Source organism: Clupea harengus, chromosome 17 (assembly GCF_900700415.2).
Source record: "Clupea harengus chromosome 17, Ch_v2.0.2, whole genome shotgun sequence".
In the NCBI taxonomy this organism is placed as follows: Eukaryota; Metazoa; Chordata; class Actinopteri; order Clupeiformes; family Clupeidae; genus Clupea; species Clupea harengus.
In genome coordinates, this window is record NC_045168.1 from 23849269 (window position 1) to 23864426 (window position 15158).

Genomic DNA, 15158 nt, shown 5'->3' on the forward strand with positions numbered 1-15158 from the left:
AACTAACATAAACGAGCACTGGGGTGGGGGAGGGGTCGGCCATGACTAAAGCATGGCTTTCCAAAGCATGGCTTCCTTTCAGACTGGTGAAGCGCCCTCCTGCGGCCTAGGCCTGGTCCCGCCCTCCACGGCTCATAAATCCAATCCAGTCAGTCTGTATGGGCCCTGCTCATAGCCTAGTTTGTCTTTTAATTTACTGTAACTGGACAAACTCTTACAGGAAACAAAGAAATGAAAGAATTACCGAAATGGATAACTTGATTGATCACAGTCAGGGAAATGAAAAAACGGTTCATCCAGATGATGTCAGCATAGAGGGGAGTATTGTGCTTTGTGTTCTCGGTCACCTCCCGTTTGATATTCCTCTCAGTTTTATTATGTTGTGTTTTTTGTGTGTGTTTGTTTTCATTTTTGGCTTCATGGAGCCCATTAGAGGGATTTGTTGATTAAAAAAAATAGTAGCCTAGTATAGGTGTAGTTCTTCTAATTGAGAAAGTTGTGAGGGAATCTGCAACAAAAAACTACTTTTGCGTAATGGATACATTTTTCACAGCATTTGTCTTTGCCTAAGTCCTTATGAATTCTACTTCACATCTTTCCTTGACCTCATGACGTTTTCCATAGAAGTAAGCTGGGGAACATACTGCCATCTGAGGGGGGGGGGGGGAGAAGAAAGGGAGAAAAGAGAGGGAAAAAAGAAGCCATTTGATAAATGCATTTCTAGCTGCCTGAAGACACCGCAGACGGTATACGAACCCACGACTGTGGAAATTCTTAGTTTCGTCAAGATTAAAACAAAAACATATATGTTTTTGTTTTAATCTTGATGATTACGGCTTACAGCTAATGGAAATCAAAAATCCAGTATCTCAAAATATTAGAATAAAGAATTTAAAATACAGAAATGTCAACCTGAGAAGAGTTCTGATCAGCTAATTAACTCAAAATACCTGCAAAGGTTTCCTGAGCCTTCAATTTGACGCATTAGTTTGTGCAAAAGGAGCCCTGACCAAGTTTGGAGTGCAAAAATGAATATACTTTTTTGCGTTTTGAGTTAATAAGCTGATCTTCTCAGGTTGACATTTCTGTGCGGTAAATGTTTTTTTCTAATATTTTGAGCTAGTGGATTTTTGATTTCCATGAGCTGTATGCCGTAATCAAGATTAAAACAAAAAAGGCTTGAAACATGCCACTTTATGTGTAATGATTTTAGAATTTATGAAGGTGACACTTTTTGAATAAAATTACGGGGGGGAAAAATGAACTTTTCCACAATATTCAAATTTGATACACCTGTATATTCTTATTCTTTTTGTGTAATAACTATTTTATTCTTCTCAAGGTCCATGTCCACTGCTGAGCCCTCATCACATGCAGATCTTTCTATCTGTTTGTGCTTTTTTTATTAACTTGTTAATAACATTCAATGCTACTTTTATTTATTGTTGTCATTGGGATCACCACCATTATGATTACTTTCAACATCATTATTATTATTATTATTATTGGTAAGCTGTTTTAACACACATTGTCATTAAAACACCCACTTGTACACCATATTTGTTTGTTCATAGAGGAAAGAAGCAAAGAATTATTTTTGAAAGATTTAATTAAAACAGAATTCATTTTACACACTCAACTATTTACAAAAAACACAACATTTTACCCAAAAGGTATTATCAGTATGCAATACTAAAACCACGCCCAACATATAGAATCCACAGAAAAGTCCACAGCAATAGATCAACCCACACCAAAGAGGAAAGTCATCCCAATCCAGAAGACAATCCAGACAGCTAGTCGCTACCGTTCAGTGTGGCAGGCACTCGCTTCGTCACGTTCAAGCGCGGAGACGGTTCTGCGCAGGCCCATCCACCAGGAACGCTCCCCAATAGCACTCCGATGGCGCGCAGCTCCTACCCCCATGAGGAATTTCCAACTACAGAGGGACACAATACAAACAAACAAACACTTAGAGCAGCCCACACGCGTTTAAGCGGGGAGACCCAGTGACAAACTAAAGGACCAGTGTGGTGGAAAGAAAGAACCCGCCTTTAGCCTGGCAGCTGGAGAGTGTTGAGCTGTGTGTGTGTGTGTTCTACCTGCATCTGTCTTGTAGGCCTTCTCTGTGTAGAGAGTTGAGGTGTGTGTGTGTGTGTGTGTGTGTGTGTGTGTGTGTGTGTGTGCGTGCGTCTTTCCGGCATGTCTGTGTGTGCGTGCGTCTGTGCGTGCGTGTTATACCTGCATCTCTGTCTTGTAGGCCTTCTCTGTGTAGAGAGTTGAGGTGAATGCGTCTGTGCGTGCGTGTTATACCTGCATCTCTGCCTTGTAGGCCTTCTCTGTATAGAGAGTTGAGGTCAATGCGTACGACGTACGTGCGTGCGTCTGTGCGTGCGTGTTATACCTGCATCTCTGTCTTGTAGGCCTTCTCTGTGTAAAGAGTTGAGGTGTGTGTGTGTGTGTGTGTGTGTGTGTGCGTGCATGTCATACCTGCATCTCTGTCTTGTAGGCCTTCTCTGTGTAGAGAGTTGAGGTGAATGCGTACGACGTACGTGCGTGCGTCTGTGCGTGTGTGTTATACCTGCATCTCTGTCCTGTATGCCTTCTCTGTGTAGAGAGTTGAGGTGAATGCGTACGACGTACGTGCGTGCGTCTGTGCGTGCGTGTTATACCTGCATCTCTGTCCTGTAGGCCTTCTCTGTGTAGAGTCTGAAGCACTTCCCTGGCCTCTGCTGGGCTGATGCTTTACTGATGACCGTCACCAGCAACGATTCCACCCTGATACTGGGTTAGACACCTACACATACAGACAGACACACACACACACACGCACACGCACACGCACAGACAGGCGCACGCACGCACAAACACACGCACATTAGATTTGTTCCCTTGATCTTAACTAGAGGCAGGCAGCAACTCCAAAATATATGGGTAGGTGTGTTACCTTCCTGCCAATGGCAATCCACTCGGAGTCTGCCATCGCCTTGTGTGACTTTAAAGATGTTGCCTTTGGTGATATAGATGCACGCACATTGTTTTTAATGCATGAAAATAACATAAATGCACATGAAGAGCAGACCATCTTTCTAGTAATAGTATTAACCCTATGAAAAACACAGTGGTGGCATAAGCCACATAGGGTATACTGTGTCCGTGTTTGAAACACAGCTCATGAATTAACCTGATTTCCATTACAAATATGTATTCTTTAAGTGTGCAGTGTAAGCTATTATACAGTTAGACACCGTTACATAACATCAGCTGTGAGAGTAGCTCCCTAAACATGTGTAAAAGAGATTGTATTCATATGACAACCTCCAAATAAACTCGTCTATACATCTGAATTTAAACGATTGTGTAGAAAATACTTTCGAAAATACTTTCGTTCTTTCGTTCTCATTAATTCATTGCCCACGTAAAAGCCCCCTTAATATGGCGAAATTCTTGTCAGATAAGGGAGTGTTTGTAACGTAGCTAGATAGCTAAATACATCGATACGACAACATAAAACAACGGGTGAAATGAATTCAATACTTAAAAGTTATATCACACAGCACTTACAGATAACATTAGCAAAGGAAACGCTGATGAGAACGAGCGAAATTCCAATCAGATAACAGAGCGTCTGTAAGGTGGAAAGCTAGCTAAACACAAAAGGTGAAATAACTTCAGTACTTAAAGTTATCTCATACAGCAGTGTATTAAATGTGTAAATACTCACCATGTCGAAAATTTGCCTCGGTAGATTACAATGATTCCTTGTAGCTTCGGCGTCCGGCTTGCTTCACTGTTTGATTTATGCCCCCTCAGGTCCGGCCATTTCACGTCGCCTCACGTCGCCCTCCAGCATTTCTGCCGTGATTGGTCAAATGTTTGGAATTCGCCACGGTGATTTTTAATCATATTTGATACATCAGACCTTTATGGCAATGTATTGATCACAATAACATTTATTTTAGAAACGTATTGCATTTGGAACATTTTGAAATATTTCTTGGTTCTTTTTTTCCAAACAGGGAACCTTTTTACAACCTTTTCCATTTTGCCTTGTCGTGGGCAAAAAGAAAAACAGTTTTATGCATATCACAGCACCCCCCAATGGTCAAATGAAGCAAACATTTTTGCACCACCTCAGGAAGGGTTCCTGAGACCATATACCAAGTTTCATGTCATCAAAGAGTTGCTTAGGTATGGTCTTTCTGTCAGCATCATGAATTGCAATGCAAACACAATGACCTGAATATTACATATGGGTTGGTCTTTGTATTTCTAGCACATACTAGCGTGTGTGCTTTCCTGCTAAGGCTGTGCATGGAATTTCGCCTGAGGGAGAAGAGGAAAGCTTCTTTCTTGGCTCTGTGACATCAGATGCTGATCCATGGACTGTTAAAATAGACATAATTAGCCTAAAATAGACACAAAAACATTACTTTTACAATTGACACTGGAGCAGATGTCAATGTTTTTGACAGCATTTTTTCCAGTGCACAGCTGTCTGTTCTCTAAAAAGCGGAGAAACCTTTGTTTGGTCCAGGACAGCTTCCACCGGATGTGTTGGGGTTCGCCAGACTGCAGTTGAGGATAGGAGCCAAGCAGATCATGGAGAAGGTCTATGTGGTCAAAAACCTGATCACACCCTTGCTCGGGTTGCCAGCTATTGAGGGCCCTTGGCTTACTTGTCCATGTCGACAGCATAGATATAGAGACCCTCCAGACAAGCTACCCCAAGCTATGCGCCAACCATCCAGCTTAAATCAGCGGCGGTCCCGTCTTCCTTGAAAACCCCCAGGAGGATTCCACTAGCATTGATGGGGAAAGTCAAAGAGGATCTCCAGCGCATGCAAGGCCTGGGTGTCATCAGCTGCGTGGTGGGGCCAGCTGATTGGTGTGCCCACATGGTAGGTGTGCCCAAGAAATATGCTGAAAAGGTGTGTTTATGTGTGGACCTGACGGGTTTGAAGGACTATGTGTGCCGTGAAAAGTACATTCTGACGTCAGTAGAACAGATCCCCGGAACACTTGCTGGAGCAAAAACGTTCAGCAAACTGGATGCCAACATGAAGTTCTGGCAGATTCCACTTACAAAGTCATCAGTCAAGTACACTACATTCATCACACCCTTCACGAATGGAAGCAAACGGTTACCCCGACTGAACAATGGTACATGCAGGTAGAGGGCCTCACATGGGCCTGTGGACAGTCTCTGTGCTATGTTTTTGTCACATTAAGTGGCAGTACACCATTAATTACTGTAGGCCTACTTCATCATACAGTTCACCATTAATTACTGTAGGCCTACTTCGTCATACAGTACACCATTAATTACTATAGGCCTACTTCGTCATACAGTACACCATTAATTACTGTAGGCCTACTTCATCATACAGTAGGCCTACCTATCTGTTCAACAGAATATGAAAAAATATTCTCAGTCCATAGTACTACTTAAATAACACATATCTATTTGCTATTTCTTATATGTAATGAAGAATATAGGTTAATATGTTATTATAATATAAAGAAAGTAATATACATTGACGATTATACAACAATAAAGCAAAACAAATATTCTTATTTAAGAAAAGCACTGAGGGTGCGGTGGCATATGCTCATGTCCGCCCACAACAGACCCGCTGCAGTCAGGCAATCGACATCGTTACCCAAGGACAAAATAAAGGTCCTGGTATTAGCCTGGGATTAGCCAATCATACGTATAGTTTTTTCCGTTCCGGTCAGGTGACAGATCTTAACCAATCAGAGACCAAGAATTACTTCCTGCTACCACCGATCGTGTGCTGACAGCATCCTCAAAAACGGAGTAACTATGGGACTAGTGAGGGAGGCCACCAAGACGCCTAGGATTCCTCTGGGGGAGTTTCAAGCTTCCGTGGCTGAGATGGGTGAGACTGTGCAAACAACTACTGTTGCCAGGGATCTTCACCAGTCACAGCTTTATGGGAGCGTGTCAAACAGAAAGCCACTGTTGAAAAAAGCTCCTATGAAATGTCAGCTCGAGTTTGCCAGAAGGCATGTGGGAGATTCTGATGTCAAGTCGAAGGAGGTTCTATGGTCTGCCGAGACCAAAATGTTGCTTTTTGGCCATCAGACTAGACACTATGTTTCACGAACACCAAACCCTGTGCATCATCAGACACACATGCCATGCTGTGGGGATGTTTCTCTGCAGCAGGCCCTGGATGGCTTGTTAAAGTAAAGTCACTCATATTTAATTTAATGTCATGAAGTCCATTAATGCAATCGCCTATGTTACACGCAAAGAGCAGTTCTGCTCAGAATTCAGTATAAAATAATAAAATACAAAATGTTAAAGCGAATGAGAAAGCAATTCAATGGGGGAGAGCAAAAGTAGTATTTGACATGATTTCCTAAACGTTTTTGTATCGTCAAAGAATGTAAAAACTCTGACCACTAGGGGAAAATAAATCCCAACTATTCAAACGACAGGGGAGTTCTGTGCGTCATGCCCATGAAAGGGAAGTTAGATTAGCTGCTTTTGTACGGTTCCATCTAAGCGTGCTGTTGTGTGTGTGTGAGTGTGTATAATATTGCATACACCCATTATTCATTGAGAATTTAAACACCGATCAAAATGAAGTACAATTAAACCTTTTTTCACCATTAAAAACATCCCAGCATTAATCTCCCTGCAGCTCTGCCCTTTTCACAGCCGCTAAAGTCGAAGAGTAGATGGTGCAGAGAGACAAAGTTGCAGTCTGCCCTCTGCTACCGGTCACAGATGGCGTGGTGTGGCACATATCTCATGTGGCAGGGGTGCCAGGGTTATGCCAAAACGGAAATCCATCATGGGCTTCACTCCAGGACGCATTGAAAATATAAACCGCTGCAGGAAAGAGGTGAAGAAGAGAAAGAGGTGAAGAAGAGAACGAGGTGAAGAAGAGAAAGAGCTCCATCTTGGCCAGGCTTTGATTTTGTGGTTGCTGCTTGAAAGTATGTGAACCCCTTGAGCAGTTTAGAGTTTTCTGTTGTTTTACCATGATTTTTCTATTTTATCATCACCAGTTTTCCATATATGAAATGTCAGGTTTATGTTTGTCAATTGCATGTACTTGTTGAGAGGGAATTGTGAGATTAGCCATAAAAACTACATGAAACATGGAATTAGTGTAAGTGCAAAAGTAAGTGAACCCCCAGCTGCATTGGTAAAGTCAAGAAGGTAACAGATTCAGGTGAAACACATTTTGGTGCTTAATTAGTCAATCAAGCAAACCAATCAAATGAGACATCCTTAGGAAAAGGGTTGGGCAACACAGATCAAAATAGAGAGGAAACCAACCAAACTACTGTAGTGCCAAGGTGTACCCACACAGATCAACAATGCCGAGAGGAAAGGAGATATCCGAGGACATCAGGAAGAAGGTACTGACAGCCCATCAGTCTGGGGAAAGCTATGAGACCATTTCCAACAGCGAATCCAACCATTTCCAGCATTTGTTCTTTTTAAAATAACACATATTTTCTTTATTGTCTTCAGTAATAACTATTTAGTGTAATTTGGAGGGTGTTTCTAAATTCCCCCTTGGGTTGAGGTAGTCACCGAGGTGCCCATCTTTGGTGGTGACCCTGGGGGCCCAGTGGGGCGATGTTGCCCATCCTCTGGATCTCATGGAGGACTGCCTCAGTGTAGGGCATGTCCGCTCTGTCTGCCATGCTAGGCTGGCGTGACTGACCAATCACCCGGTCTATCTCAGCCTGGACCTTTTCTGTTGAAGTTTAATGGAAAGAGCAGGAAAAATCAGCATGTTGCAGCTGTAAGTCACAATAAGATGAAATACAACTTTGATCATAGATGTCTAATTCATTTTGGGGTACAGTCCAAAATCTGTTTCATGCCTTGAATGCCCCAGCGAGGCCCAGCCAGAAACTGTGGCTTCAGCAGGATCAACCCCCAGAAATGGGAGACACATTTAAAGCATGCCCGGCGGCTGCTGTGTGTGCAATCTCACCACACCTTGGACCTCCAGATATTTGGCCATGTAGAGGAAGCTCCAACGGAGGGTGGTGGACGTGGTCTCTGAGCCGGACACAAACAGATCCAGGCTGCACATGATCAGATTCTCCTCGTGGCCTCCAAAACATGATTTCATTTCATAATGTTCATGAAACATGCAGATGGCTTTCTCTGAGCACAACAAATATAAGATGAAGTGAGTGTTACTGTTTTTATCCACTTTTAACTCTAATATTTTGTATGTCCACCTTTTGCAGCAATTACAGCAGCACATCTCTCTGACATAGTCAATATATTTCCTGAGATCTTCAACACTAATGTACAATAGATCTGTCCAGTTTATTTTCCAATTCGCCCTAAATTTGCTCAATGGGGTTAAGGTCCAGACTTTGAGGGGGCCAGTCCATCATTTTCAATGTTCCAGCAGATTCTTTCTGTCGCAAGTAGTTCCGGCAATAGTTGGAAGGATGTTTAGGGTCATTGTCCTCTTGGAAAATAAATCCGGGCCCAATAAGACGACTCCCAGATGGTACTCCGTGCTTCACCAGAATGTTGTGGTATACTTTCTTATCCATGATGCCATACATTTTCACTAAGTCACCTGTTCCTGAGGCTGAAATGGCACCCCACACCATAATACTACCCCCTCTGTGTTTAACTGTTGACAAGAGACACTCATTTTTATATCTCTCCCCTTCCCTCCATCTAACATACACTTTTTGCTTGTTGCCAAACTGTTCAAACTTGGACTCATCAGTCCACAACACTTTATAGTATACCAGTATATATTGTCCATTTCTGGTGTTCTTTTGCAAATTTCAGGCATTTCACTCTATTTTTCTCTTTCAGTAATGGTTTCTTTGCTGCTATTCTGCCAACAAGTCCTTCTTCTCCCAGTATCCGACGCACATTACATGAAGACACTGTTGCACCATCTGTCATTGTGGTGTTGATCTTGTCACGCAGTTCTCGTGAGGTTTTTCTTCGGTCCTTAAGACTGAGAATTTGGAGTAGCTTCACTCACGAATTGGTGGCATCATGGCGGTCTAAAGTGTACTTTACAGTGCTTGGACTGCATTTCAAGTCTTTGGCTATGCGGCAGTAACTCCAGCCAGCATCAAAAAGTGCCTTTATTCGAACCCGATGCTCATTCATTAGCTCCTTCTTCACCTTAGCCATGTTCAAAGAGCAACATGTGCTTCAAGACTACTTCTAGAGGCTTTGAATTTATACCAATTGGTGGTGTGGCCTCAGTAACAAAACCCTGATGTTACCAATCACTTAATGAGCAGGATAGGCCTTGTACATTCAAAAGAGTCACACAGCTGTGTCCTAAGACTCACCATCAATTTAACCATGTTCACACCTGACAATGATTACACAAGTAATTTGGCTTCTTCTGTGAAGGAACATCATTGTGTGACGTTGATGGTGAAATAGGCCTAGCTTGTTTTTTGTAAGGAAAATGACCTAAATCTCCTTATGATGGCTTTTATTTTATGGATTATAGAGCATAATGATGACTGTGTAGATATTTCATTTGTTTTATGGGTAATTCAATGGCCAATTCAACAAAAACAACTGAAACCTCTTAAATATGCCAAGTGTTCTAATAATTTTGGCCACCACTGTGTATATATATAGGCCACAAAAGACTAAAAGGCACGTTTTGCCACTGAGTCCAACTCGCATACACACTTCTCACCTTTTCAATCTCACTCAGGTAGCAGTCGATGTAATCCCTGGGCTCCCATGGGTCCCAGTCTTTCTTGTGTTGCTCAATTTCTACCCTCAGGAAATCTTTCACAGTGTTCCAGTTCTTTAAGACTGTCTGGTGAGGTCCAGGCAAGAGTCTCATCACCATCGGGAAAGAGTTGTACAGCTACAAAATGGAGGAAAATGATAAGGTCCGCTCGATCTTCACCCATCCGTTATAGTCATTGTACTCATATTGTACTTATACATTACCTACCCATTGTACTCATATGTTGTACTTATACATTGCCTACCTATTGTGCTCATCTTAGTGCTTTGAGAATATCAGATAGGGCAAAAACATGTTTAAAACAGTGTGATGTTTTCATTGAACACTTGCACAATACCTCAGCCTAAATGGAGGCTTCAACTTCAATAGATTTATCAAACATTTTCATCAGCATCTGGAACCTCTTGTCAGTGTATTCAAATCGATGTCCAAAAACAAGGGAGCCAATGATGTTGGCAACATCGTAGTTTGTGGGCAGGTATGGATTGTGGGGTTTCCCTAACAAGACAAACATTGTGACAGCCAGAGAATACTTTATCTATTGTGTATGAACACCCTATGCTTTTGTATGCCCTTGGTGATTAAATAACACACAGATGAGTACAATCATTAATGATTTTACAGGATGATGTGATTTGCCTCATTCAACTATCCTTTAATTGCAAAGATAGAATAGCCAATATATTAATTCTTACCATTAAGTGCTTCAATATCATTGGCTAAATATGTAAACTCATCCAAAATGGCTGACTCAAGAGACTTCTTGCCAACTCCAAAATACTATAGGGTCAAGAGGGCAAAGCGGCGCTGTTGTTTCCACAAGTATCCATTACTGGTGACCAAAGCTGCACCAAGGAAACTACATGTGAACAGAGTGCCTGTATCGTCATCACAGAAAATAGAACTAAGTCCCCACCCCCATATTTGGTAGATTTTGATTTATCACTAAACTTTCTGTTGGCGATAAAGAATAGCCTCTCGTCGTTTTGTATTTATATTTATTAATGCGGCAGACACTTTTATCCAAAGCAATTTACAGTAGGATTATTGTTAGGATTAGTGACATTTTCCCTGTTTGTGTCAAATCTGGCATATACAAGGAAACAATTATACATGCCTTCTGGGAACGCGAGAAGGTCCGCAAGGGATGGTTAGAGATTCAAAAATGGATGACCACTACTTGTAGAATCAAATTTGAATTCAGTCATGAGATGTATTTTCCAAAATACAGATACACTTAAATATCTCATTGGATGGATGGTCATATTTTCCTCTTTGGTGTATAAAAAGTTAATCTTAAAGGATTGGAAGGGCTCCGAGGCCCCATCATTACAGCAATGGAAGGGTCTAATGAAATACTATTTAAGTATAGAAAGATCAAAGATGTTCGAAGACCGGAACAGAAGGCGACAATTCAATAAGGTGTGGCAGGACTTATATGAAGCCTTGACAATTTAAAAGCCAAGCAATAGGGAATAGGTGTGGTGGCTGAAAGCTGGGAACCAAGTGTGTGTGTATGTGTGTGTTGAGGGGGGGGGGGGTTGTCTGCGTGTCAGAGTGTGTGTGAGCGGTGGGAGGGTGTCTGGGGGCGGGTGAGTGTCTGTGTTGCGCGTATGAATGTGTGAATATGAGTTGTTAAAACCATAGGGAGGTGTATAAACTGTAAAATATTACAAAGTATGCTGATACCTGTATTGCCTCTTGTATGCAATAATACAAATAATTATATAAAAAAAGGATTAGTAACATTTTAAAATATGTACTGAATTGAGTGATATTTATTATATATTATATTTATATAATATTGACACTTAATGCAAAGTAGGACAAGTAATAAAAGAACAGTATGAACTGAAAAGTGCGCAGTAAGACATTGTGTGTTTACCTAACAGTACTGAGCCATGAGCTCATTACAGCCCGTTAATCCCTCTGCCAGTCATATTATTGGAATGATGTCGCAGTGATTGAGCTCACAGTTAAGACATTTTAGTTCATGATTAACAGAAGAGAACCAATAACTGAAGTGAGGATTGAGCAGGACGGGTTTACCATCAGAAATCTGTGTGATGTGTAGATTTTTCTGAATCAACTTTAGATTCAAAATCATGACTCACATTTAAGAAATCATTATAGAGAATTAAACATAACATTACTTAACCAAATATATACGTCTTAAGTAATAATGTCAGTATGATTAATTATTATTTATTGCATTCATGCAATCATTTGTTATTTGTTCGATGGCAATTCACAATCGATTGTTTCATAACTACAAATAACAGCGATGTTAGTTAAGTGGTTAGTCCCAGACAGGAAATGCCCTGTGATGTCATCATCTGCATTGTGTTAGTGATGCAATTGTGAATGGGAGATCTGCCTCAGAAGGATGGGTACATTTTAGTTTCATAACAAAACTTTTCGAAGTTTTAATGTGAAAGGCCTACAAAGTGTTTGCCTGTAATTTTAAAATGGAATGATGGAAATACCGATTTTTTTTTTTGGCACTATGTTTTGCACTGACCAACAATTGCCCACTCGTTTATACAATATTGATAGAAATAGCCGGTGATGCTTGCTACCAGTAAGAAGTTAGTTATCCTGAGAGGGTGGTAACACCTGACCATAACCACAGTGAGAGGTTCTGGGACTACATGAGGTATGGAGAGGCTCTGGATACACTGAACAAATATCGTGCTCCCAATAAGCCTGGCACTGGCTGCATCTCTAGGCTGGACATCGTCTATGGCATGGTGCCAAAACCAGTTACTGAAACAAGTGATGGAGTGGGCCGGCACAAGATCATTAAGGAGGGTCTTCTGAAGGAAGAGCTCCCTCCACCGACGTGCTCCACAGCTCTCAGCGTGGCGTGTGAGTGCTTCAGCACTGATGAATGACTCAATGAAGTGGGAACTACATCCAGGCCTGCAAGGAGGGGTGACTCAGTCGTGTACTTATAAAACATTGCGTGCATGGCATGTTTCCTAATTTTCTATTCTTTAGTACCCAGTCAAGAGGCTACATCTAGTGGGCTATATGGCTTCTCAATCCCCGTCGGAATCAATGTGAGACTCCACCATCCACAGGTTTCTATCCCATAATGTTTTGGGTTCCAGTGTTTGTTCCACTACCGTTCTTGTTCTGATTAACCCATTGTTTTTACAGTCCATAGTTAATGGGTAGTCAGAAGCGCTGAAAAGGTGTCCTTTATCTTCCATGCCCAGACCTGTGCTCACCCAGTATGAGGTCCAACACAGGAAGGCCCCCCTGGGAAGAGGGGAAGGGACTGTGAATATTACTTGGGGGTTTCAATAAAAAAGGACACCTCAGGATGGGACAAACCCTCTGGAGTTCTCTATGAACTTTGTTTCTTCGCTGTCTGTTTAATTTGAAGCTTGTTTCAAACAATACATATGCATGTAATCTCATATAGATTTGAAGGTGTGCTGGAGAGCTGATCTAGAAACAGACAAAACGGTACGTATAACATTAAACTCAACTTGAGATAATGATGTTCCATAACAAGTAGGGCATACTATGCCTATAAAAGTATTCACACATTGTATTGTTTTACAACATTGAATCACGGTCAATTTCATCTGGCTCTTTTGACTCTGGTCAACAAAACAGACTCTTTTATTACTGGGCTACAGACAGCGTATGTTGTACCGTGAAGGAGGGCCTTTACGGATTCCGGGGACCGCATATGGCACGTGTTGCGGCTGTCACCAGCCAATTGGGCAGTATTGTGTATCCTGCCACCCCTTTTGTGCTTTTATGACTAAAACTCCCCAGGCACCAAGCCAACCAACATAACTAAACATAACTCTTCACAACTAAACACAAACAAAATCCCCAAAATCAATAAAACTGGGCTACAGACAGCATATGTTGTATCGTGAAGGAGGGCCTTTACGGATCCCGGGTACAGCATACGGCGCGTGCTGCGCTTGTTTCCAGCCAGTTAGGCTCTGCTGGATATCCTGCCATCCCTGCCATCCTAACTCAAATCCGCATGCGCCATGTCAGCCAACCATAACTGAACATAACATAACATAACAAAACTAAACTAAATGCTAATAAAATTCCCATACACCTGCACAAGCAGCCTCTCTCTCTCTCTCTCTCTCTCTCTCTCTACTTTTATATCATATTGCTAATGCCTATATTGATACTGATAAACTTACTTATTACTTATTGTTAATTGACTACCTAAATGTATCTCCTTATCTGTTTATCAAATTGACGTCTACTAACAAAATGTTTCTCTCTCTTATAGCATGATCCAAATGCTGATGTACAGACGTAGACAAAATTGTTGCCACAATGGTCACTGAAATAACTTGAAACTGACAAAAGTAATAATAAATAAAATTGTACTGAAAATTAACTAATGAAAATCAGACATTGCTTTTGAATTGTGGTTCAACAGAATCATTTTTAAAAACTAACTATTTAAACTGGCCTGGACAAAAATGATTTGACCATAGGGACATGTTAAACGGTTACTGCATACTGACCAGTGAATGGACCTTCCAGACACTGGTGTCATTATACTACAATCACTTGAGACACATTCACTGCACACTGATCCCCATTTCACTAATTGTGAGACTTCTAGCACCAATTGGCTGGACCTCTGTTGAATTAGGTCAGTCTATTTAAAGGGGGTGAATACTTATGCAATCACTTATTGTCATTACATATTTTTATTTAATTGACATAACTGTGTAGAAATCTGTTTTCACTTTGACATTAAAGAGGGCATTTTTGTGATTTTTTTTTTTTGTCCAAAAAGCCAACTTATATTGACCATGACTGATTTATGAAAGGGTAAAACATCCAAGGGGGTGAATACTTATGCAAGGCGCTGTATTATTGCCACCACCGACTTGTTTTTCTGTTCCTGCTCTTCTCCCCCTGTAACCGTAACCCTATGAGCTCACTGTATACCCACTGAGCTGTTTTGTATGTATCATGTATATACCACATGATCTACCACATGCATGCTGTGTACATCTACCACTTGGTGTTTCCCTTCCCCTTCTGCCACACAACCCCCCACCCCCTCTTCCTATCTCCTCCCTTCCGACCTCAAGCAGATGGGTCCCCCCTTATGTGCCGTGGTTCTGCTTAAGGTTCCTTACTCATTAACAGGGAATTTTTCCTTGCCCCTGTCACCATTGTGCTTGCTCCAAGGGGGTACAGGCACTGGGCTCTATAAAGTGCCTTGAGACCAAATTAATACAAAATATGAAACACAAAATAATTCACCCTCTTAAAGGAGCTACATTATACAACACTACCCCCACTTTGGATTTTACAGCAAATATTCTCCCATCCCAATCCAAAAATCTTCGTGATACAATCCTCAGTTTTTGTTATTTTTTTTAAGAACATATA

General features: G+C 41.4%; 1 long non-coding RNA gene and 1 pseudogene across 1 annotated transcript; both read right to left on the reverse strand.

Moving 5' to 3' along the window:
• Window positions 1-1591: 1591 nt before the first annotated feature.
• Window positions 1592-3925, reverse strand: LOC105905241. The gene is made up of 4 exons (XR_001162603.3): window positions 3725-3925; window positions 2948-3010; window positions 2673-2797; window positions 1592-1939 (listed from the first exon to the last, which is right to left on the reverse strand). It is a non-coding gene; the product is annotated as an uncharacterized LOC105905241 (long non-coding RNA).
• Window positions 3926-7526: 3601 nt separating this feature from the next.
• Window positions 7527-10824, reverse strand: LOC116224358 (annotated as a pseudogene).
• Window positions 10825-15158: the final 4334 nt, after the last annotated feature.